This window comes from Harpia harpyja, chromosome 1 (genome assembly GCF_026419915.1).
Source record: "Harpia harpyja isolate bHarHar1 chromosome 1, bHarHar1 primary haplotype, whole genome shotgun sequence".
In the NCBI taxonomy this organism is placed as follows: Eukaryota; Metazoa; Chordata; class Aves; order Accipitriformes; family Accipitridae; genus Harpia; species Harpia harpyja.
The window spans coordinates 41428708-41436331 of NC_068940.1; the positions used below are offsets into that span (position 1 = coordinate 41428708).

Sequence of the window (7624 nt, forward strand, 5' to 3'; positions counted from 1 at the left end):
GACTTGTAGAGAATTCGGAGAAAGAGAGCAACGTCTCGTTCCATGTTGTTCATTGCATGGATGCAATCAGCAGTATTATACCTGAAAAGTGACTGGTGAGTATCTGCTAAAGAAATGGTGAAATGATACTCCCATGGTGTTTCCTTAAAGTGTCTGCTGAGGTGTTGTTTTTTTTTTTTTCCTTTAAGTGCTCTTTTTCATTGTCAGCTTACAATGTACTTTCTGCAAAAGTGCCCAGGAATAGGACTTGTACCAAGTTTTTTGTAGCTGTTGAGGGCCTGGCTGTGGGTGTTCAGTCTCCTACCATTACCCATGTATTCACTTCATTCCAGTCCCAGAAATGGGAATTATATACAGTCAAATCAACTTGACTGTTACCAGGCTTTCACTTTTTATATATATTAAAAAGACTTCCCATAGCTACTTCTCCATTCCATGATATTAAGGGAATCAGCCAAAGAATCAGCCGAGAATGCACTGATAATGCAATTACTACTAGATTGATGTTTTTAAATGTACTGTTGTTGACAAAAAGCCCTCAGAAACCTGAAATGTTAATCTGTTTTTCTTTTGCAAATTGAGTACTGCCTGCTGTGTACATCCTTTTATTACTGTAGGGCTGCTCATAAGCTCCAGGCTGCTGGCATTTATTTATTAAAAAAGAAAAAGTATTAAGAAACAGCACTGAAACATTTTTCAGTTGGATTCCAAAACAACAATAATTGGCAGATACGGGGAAAAAAAAATAAATCCAAAATTTTGGCTGAAGAGTATTGACAGACGAGAACAGAAGGAGCAGTGTCCGTATCCCCAGGGACGCAGAGTCAACGAAACAAAGCTGACTTTCACAACTAGTTGTCTAGACAATCAAGAGGCTTTTTACAGATTGATGCTTATGTTTAATAAAGAGGCCAAACTGCTTGAGTCTGCATGAAGCTGTAGGAAATAAAAAGCAAAATTCCACAGAGTGGTGCAAGAGCAGTATAATATAATTGCAGGGGTTTCAGAACACAATCTTTATGAAAATGGGCAGCTTTCCTAGCCAAAAGACACCTTCTGGTGTCATTTATCAACAGCTGCTTTAGAAACCTGAGGTATGCTACAGTGATCATTCATAGGAAGCTCTGCTGTCATTAATGACCAGATTTTTTCCACTTGTTCATTTTGCTCCTTTGAAAACAAGGAGCTGCACTAGAATTCATTTTCTAACTCTAAAGCATGAGAGTCTACATAGGTGCTTTAACATGAGCATTGCATAACTATTATTCTTTCTGTAAATACATCTGTGCAGCACCTATAGTGGAAGTTTCCCCCAGATAGCTTCACCACTGACTTGGAGGGAAAAAACATCTCTAAGGGAAAAACGAACTGAAATTAAAGTTGCAATCACCATTACATAAAAAGAACTTCAATTCTTAAAAAACAAAAGGAGACATAATTAGCAGCAGTCACTTACTCGTCCTGAGATTTAGGAATGTTTATTACCCTGCTGAATTCTGCCTCTTTTCGTCTTTGGTTGGGAAAGCGCTTATTTTCTTGAAGGACTGTGTTTTACTAGTATGCCTCTTGAATTTCTTTTATTATAGTATTCTTTTATATAGAAAAAAAATTTTGTTTGTTTGCCAAAAAGAGCAGAAATTATTGTCTGCATCATCTGGGTAACTGACCTCCAGTTTTCCAATTCCACCTGCCTTTCACAGAAGGAAACTACCCAAATAAGACAGGGCCTGAGTGCTGTCTAATGGAATATGCAGCATATGACAAGAGAAAATGCTAGATTGCACTTCGTTAGTATTTATATGTTTTTTGGTATTCTTGGAAAGGACATGCAATTACTGTGCTCTTTCTCCAAGTCCACAGACCAAGGTTTGAAGTAATGCAATCTGTGCTGGAGTCGTAGTACAGCTAGAATGAGCCAAGCTTTCATTACAACTTACAAGAAGTGCCCTGGAAGATCTGTATTTTTACAATTCCTCCAAACAAATCACAGACAAGACAAATAAGAAGAGCTAAAAAGCACATCCGTATATCCATAAACCCCCATTTGGGCAGGAACAAATATGTGCATGGTTTCAAGGGGGTATACTTCATGCCTTCTGCAGTTTAGAGGCATGTGTTTTATTTTATTTACTTCAGTAATTCCTCTGGGTCACTGAGATTTTGAAATCGAAGGCCAAGGTCAGCAAAGGGAGTTGTTGGGGTCTTTGTAGGCAGGAGGTGGAAGGAGGGAGTTTCATTCCCTGCCGACACTAGCAGGATTTGGGAAGAGCCAAGCCAGCCAGCCTGCATACAAAACCCTCCAGGTCTGCTGGACCAGCAGCTTGCTTATGTAGACTCTGGGATTATGGTTCTGCTGCAAAGAGAATAATATTGAAATGAGCACACAGCATGTTAAAGGTAAAGTACCAGTGAAACTGTGATTTCTGGCTTGAATAAATCTCCCAATAATTTGAATATTTGTTCTACTTTGATTTTTGCTGTTCCAAATTATTTTCCCTTCTTCTCCCCATGGTTTCGTAACTTGGCAAGTCCTATTTACTGATTAGCCTTTGTCTCTTTCTAAAAAGGAAGGCCAGGGACTTTCTGTCATCTTTTAGGTCAGCTGGCTTACTCGCTATAAACATAGCCTGAAAGCATGGGATGAAATCTGCACACCCAGCCCCATGGGCGCACTTCTGTGGAGTTGGCTGTCTTCAGAAACAAAGACAAACTCTATGTCCAGCTGTATGCAGAATCCGGACTCTGGTTTCCAAATGTTACTCAGTAGCTGAGAACCTTTGGCATGCAAGAGAGACCCCTTTTATACTATCCTGAACATTTAAAAAGCAGTAATAAATAGATGATAGCCTTAGAGGTGTGATTTATTTGTTTTATGAATCACAGAAGAGTCCATAACTCATAAAAGATTAAGGCTGAAGCAAGTTGTATGGCTCTTGCATTACAAGTGGAGATTAATGTCTTATTTCATGAAGCACCATCATTAACTGGTCTACAGTACAGTAGTTTAATGTTAGTGACAGAAAGAATTGACTTTTAACATTTTTAAAATATTCTGCATTTTGGTTTGTCTTTGCCAAGGGGATTTCTCCGAGACCTGAGAGATTTTAAATGGAAGAAATCCTATCTCAGTGCTAGCTTTCTTTCATACACCTGCACACCACATTACTATTATGGAGATCCACAAGATCACCAAGATAATAAGGACAGCTTTCTCCCCACATGTAGATTGCTTCAAGGCATTTGAGACCTTTAGTCAAGCTGAGTCACCCTTAGATGACTTTCCTTCATTAGAGTATCTCAATTTACAGCTCATCTACCATTACAAGAGTGGCTTTTGCTACAAATGCACTGCAAAAAGCTGGAATAGCTCTCCCCATCCACTGTGGCTGCCCGTGTTTCAGACCAGAGTAGCTTTGTTTTACTGTTTTTGGGGCTTCTCCCTTTCCAGGGCCATAATTAGTTAGATCTTGTCTTTCATGGGAATCATCACACTTATTCTTGAACCACAGATTATGTCCGCAAGTGACTTCATCTTTCATTGTAGTGTGTCATATCACAACGCTACAGTATTGAATACGATGTGATTTACTAAAATCTATTAAAACACTCCCATTTGAGAATCCATTACAACCTTCCTTGTTGTTATTACCATATCCAAGAATGCCAATGCAACAGGAGAATTAACTTGATGAACAGTCCTGCAAAATGTGCCGTTACAAGCTGTTTCTAAAACATCTTTCAAGGCATCTCCGTCAGCTCATGGATTCTCTTTGGTTTTCTTTCTTTTCTAGAACTATTTGCTAACCCTTAGTTGTGGTAAGTGATTATTTGTGCTTTCAAACAAACTCCATGAAAAACGTTTTTCAAGTGGAGATCAAAGAGCAAAGGCAAACATAAAAGCAGTCTTATAAAAACTGTGTATTAAAAAACCTAAGCTCCATCCATATGCCAATTACATCCAAACCTCATGGCCCCTTCTCTATGAGGCTTCTTAAAGGTGATAGAAATGTCAGATGAAACAAAAAGGGACACATTATAGAGAGGGAAATTATCATGGAGATGGGAGGTGGCTCTCAGTAACCTTTGACCGAAGAGTTCTGGTTGGAAAGCACAGCTCCATAGAGCAACGCTTGCAGCACAAACTCTGGTCCCCAATTACTACAGTCCGAGGGCTGTAATCATTTCTAATGGTTGCAGGTGCCATTAAACAGAGTTTCCGCAAGCTGGGGGGTAAAATGATGCCCTAAACCTACAAAAGCATGCAAACTCTTCAGTCCCTAGGAGGGATTTGTTCTTAAAAGCTAAGGGCTAGTTTTAATCTCTGAGATCACACATTTCTGAAGTTCAGATCTAAAATGAACTTATGTACTATCCTCCTATGATTTCCCTTAACACCTCTGTACCCAGGTTGTTCATTTTTTTGACTTCTGCCAGAGATGGGATGGTGAGGCACATACACAAAGATTTCCTCATAGGGCATAAAGTTACTGATGACTGAAGACCCCAGATACTCAGGTATCTGGAGTAATTATATGGTACCAGTGCACAGTGCACTTAAGCAAACAGCATAAAAGGCTTCAAGAAGTGCAATTATTTTAGATAATTAAACTTCTTGCACTTGCTGACTAAAGTCGGTCCAGATTGCGCTGCCATCTCCATGCAACCATAGCAACTTCTTTCTTCCATCGTGTCCCAGATTAATGTGAACACCTGGAATCAAAAACCTGAGGCTTGCGAGTAAGGTACATAAAACTTTATTGATCCTTCGCGTATGGCATGGATCCAGTTACACAGCAGTGATTCACTTTCCAAAGCCCTGTCTCAGCAAGGAGCAGTGGTGGGCTCTCCAGAGACCCCTCTCTTCTTTGACTGCTTCAAAGTCCCAATCAAGAATATTTTAAGGAGATGATTACAGGAAATTACACATTCCTTCAAGAGATGTGAGCCTTCATCGCTTGGATTTTAGCACGTTAATATTTTTAAAGATAGTTCACAACTAAATATGTTTTTGTCTTGCCTATTGTTTTTACTGGGCCCATTTCAACACTTTAAAACTCTTACATGCCAACAGGGTTCAATGGCAGTAGCCTGTGGGCAATTAAGGTTAAATTTTAGCCTGGGTCATATGTGACTGCTCCTGTAAATGTGGTGAAACACAGTTGGAGTGCATATCCCCAGAGAGTAAGTAGGCAATGCTTTAAGGAAGCCATGGAAAGATAAATGGATGCAGAAGAGGCTCTGGAATTTTGCTTGAAATAATTTTTGCTTTGCTTTTAATGATCAAAACCATTCCTCCCACTGAACCACATAAAAAAATAGTATTTGTGTCTGTGCCAAAGGTGGAGCATAGTGTAGACCCACTGAAATAAAAGACAAGTGAAAAATTAATGAGAAACTGGAAACCAGCAGCTCCCACCCTGTGAGCAGTAGTCTTTTATATACTTCTTCCATAGTGAGTATCTCAATGGGGCTAAAATCACAGTAGCTCCTTTGACTTCAAAGGAGATGCACCGGTTGGGAAGTAGAGAAAACAATTTGGAGTGCACTGTACCAAGTCTGCACAACTTGGGAAGAGAAGAGAGCCCCTAATAGAGCAATTCGTCACTCAGGAGAGGAGGGAATATTTTTATTAGAAACCAGTTTTAAGTTAAAAGGAGAAGCATCTACAGGTGATCCAGCTTTGACTGAGGCACTCATCACCCCAAAGGGGATGCAGCCTGGACCTTTGGCTATAATTTCTAGAGTTAGAAAGACACAGACATGTACAACAAAGAAGACTGAGATATACAAGCATCCTTTCTCTGTAAACCCTTCACTCTGCAAGTTCTGCTCTAGAAGAAATTAGCAGTTTGAGACCATCCTTTCCCAAAGCCTGCTGACACCCATCTCCATGGGCATCACAGTCCTGCATTATGTCCTAGAAGGGTCTTTTTTTCCTCCACAGTAACTGCAAATAACCCAGTAATTATTACTATCTATGTGATGTTTAAAATACTGGTTTCTCATGCTCTTTTGGGAAACTTCAATGAAATAAATGGAGACACTCTCTCTTCTCATCTGTTTAGCAGTCATGCAACACAGTTTCCCCCCAAAATGAGAATTTATGGGAAGGAGATCACAAATCACTGAAAATATTTACGTATGTTCTTCTCTTGTTATTTACAAGCCAAAAGAAGCTGTCATGCATGTAACATGGAACCAGAAATCCAAGGGTTTTTCCTGATCTAGTGTCTTTCCCTGTACATTCATATAATAACATTTGTCTTCCATAGCATGTTTAATAAATTCACTCTATAGTTTTGAAATGATGCCTTTGCAACCTAGGGAGTTCATTATCACCTGCTCACTGTAAGTAGCACCTCTCTAAACCCACCATTTCTTAGGAGTTAGATATATAGTGTTTTAATTGCATATCGTTAAATGCTTTACCTATACTGAATATTCTCTGTGAAGTCTATGGGGCCATAATTTCCTCCCCTGTAATTAACCGAGTTCACATGGCAGCACTGGCAAAGTATCTATTGGAAGGCAGTGAGGTAGAAAGGATCTGCATGAGACCCTTCTTTGTGCTGATACCTGAAGTCTGGACTGTCCTGGGTTTGTGAGTATTATGATGACAAAAGTCAGCAGTGTTGTATCGCTCATATCCCTGGCGAAGGAAATTCCTGCTCAGTTCAGATGTTCCTGAGCCCAGCTGAGCTCCTCACCCTAGACTTTCTGTAACCTCACTTTTACTGCATCAGATCTCAACAGACATGCTTCTCTGCCATCACTCAGTGTGTTTTAAAAGGTTCTTAGTTAATAAAACCTCCCAAATTCATCTTGTTTTACAGGAAGAGAAACAAAGTAGGCAATAGGATTTGAGAGGCTCACCTGTGAGTGACTCGGCATCAAAAAGAGAGAGGCAGGACATGCTGGACAGCCCAGCGCTGTGGGGACCCACCACCAGCAGCGGTGACTGTGACATTGACAGCCAGCTCTGCTCCAGCACTGAGAAGGTTTCTGCATTTCCCACAGCCTGGTTTGCCATGAGCTCTGTCTCCTGGCTTCTAGGGAAGGAGTTAAGTAGTGCTTTACACAGGTTAGGCCATTTGTGCAGGCTGCTCCCCACCATCCTATTATTTTGGCACTTTCATACCTGAAGCCACACAAACTCTTGCTGCAGCAGTTCTTGGCACAGTGGACACCTGTAGACTCACTCTCCTCTGCTGATTTTTATAACACTTGCAGGAGCGGCAGCACCCCTGGAACCTCTACCCCCCTGCCAAAGTAGATTGAAATTGAGCAATGAGTCCAAAAGTTATTGGGGAGGGGAGGAGGATGTAGACACAGACGCACAGACAGTACGATTGCATAAGCCTCGTTCCCATGAGAAACCAGGCTGAAAAACAAACTGTCCTAACATGGATTCTCATAACTCTGCCTAGTAAGTAGGTCATGCCAGGTCTCAAACTCTCATAACTTTGCCTTTAACACCAATGGGCTCTCCCCTAGGAGGCAGTCCTGGTTTTGGCAGATTTGACCCCTTGTTTTTCAGCTCACTGAGATATCCTTAAGAAAAAAAAATCCAACAAACCCTCTCACAGGTTGATACAATGCAAGGTCAAAACCCACCGCAGTCTTG

General features: G+C 40.6%; 1 long non-coding RNA gene across 1 annotated transcript; it reads right to left on the reverse strand.

Annotated features, from left to right (window-relative positions):
• Nucleotides 1-1499: 1499 nt before the first annotated feature.
• Nucleotides 1500-7252, reverse strand: LOC128141870 (uncharacterized). The gene is made up of 3 exons (XR_008235208.1): nt 7139-7252; nt 6874-7049; nt 1500-2353 (listed from the first exon to the last, which is right to left on the reverse strand). It is a non-coding gene; the product is annotated as an uncharacterized LOC128141870 (long non-coding RNA).
• Nucleotides 7253-7624: the final 372 nt, after the last annotated feature.